The sequence below is a fragment of the Myotis lucifugus genome, unplaced genomic scaffold (assembly GCF_000147115.1).
Source record: "Myotis lucifugus unplaced genomic scaffold, Myoluc2.0 scaffold_947, whole genome shotgun sequence".
Lineage (NCBI taxonomy): Eukaryota > Metazoa > Chordata > Mammalia > Chiroptera > Vespertilionidae > Myotis > Myotis lucifugus.
Window position 1 is genome coordinate 28,050 of NW_005871995.1, and position 796 is coordinate 28,845.

General features: G+C 62.2%; 1 protein-coding gene across 1 annotated transcript in view; it reads right to left on the minus strand.

Annotated features, from left to right (window-relative positions):
* Window positions 1-796, minus strand: part of UBXN6 (UBX domain protein 6) — an 11,069-nt gene that overhangs the window by 9,642 nt on the left and 631 nt on the right. The gene's annotated exons all lie outside the window — the stretch shown is intronic.

Here is a 796-nt window from a genome sequence, read left to right on the forward strand (position 1 = left end):
CCCACTCTGGCCCAACAATCACCCACATCTTCCTGTCACACAGTTCCAGCTGCCCGAAGCCCCAGCTCTACCCGCCACTTGTCAAACAAATGAATGGACCCCCTTGTCTGGTCCACCACTCCCCCTGGCCCCTCTTAAGCTGCCCTCCCCTCCCCGCTCAGGTTCCCAGGAACTGATTTTGTCTAATCCCTCCCTTACGGACCTGGGCCTCATGGACCTTTCCTGTCCCATTCAGCACTCTCCTCCCAAGAATCTCAGGAACCCCCAATCCTTACGACGGATGCCCCGAGGTCCTGGCCCTGTACCCAGTCTCCCTCACCCACCTCATGATTCCCTCACCACCCCTTCCTGCCCTCCTCCCTGCCTCTCCCGCTACCCCTCCCAGCCCCTACTTCTTCACAATCCCTTCCATTATTCCTCACAGCCCCCTGCCCAGGCTGATCTCCCCGGCCACTCCCCCACAGCCCCCTCTGCAGCTCCCCCAGCAGCCTCAGCACCTCCCAGGCTCCCTTTGGAACCCCATCCCCCAGTGGAGCTTCCTGCTCGGCCCACCAGCCCTGACAGTCTGGCATCCTCCCCTGCTCCACCATTTCACGCCCCCTCCCAGGCCCTGGCCCTCCACACACAACCCCACGGAGGTTTCAGTCTTGCCCCAGGCCCTTCCCTTCTCCAAGTCCTCCCCAGAAAGCTCTCCGAGGCCTCAGGATGGGCACACTACCTCCCGCCCCTTCCAGATCTCCCACGGCCTCCAATTACCTCATCCACACCCACAAGGCCCTCATCTCCTTCTTCGCCC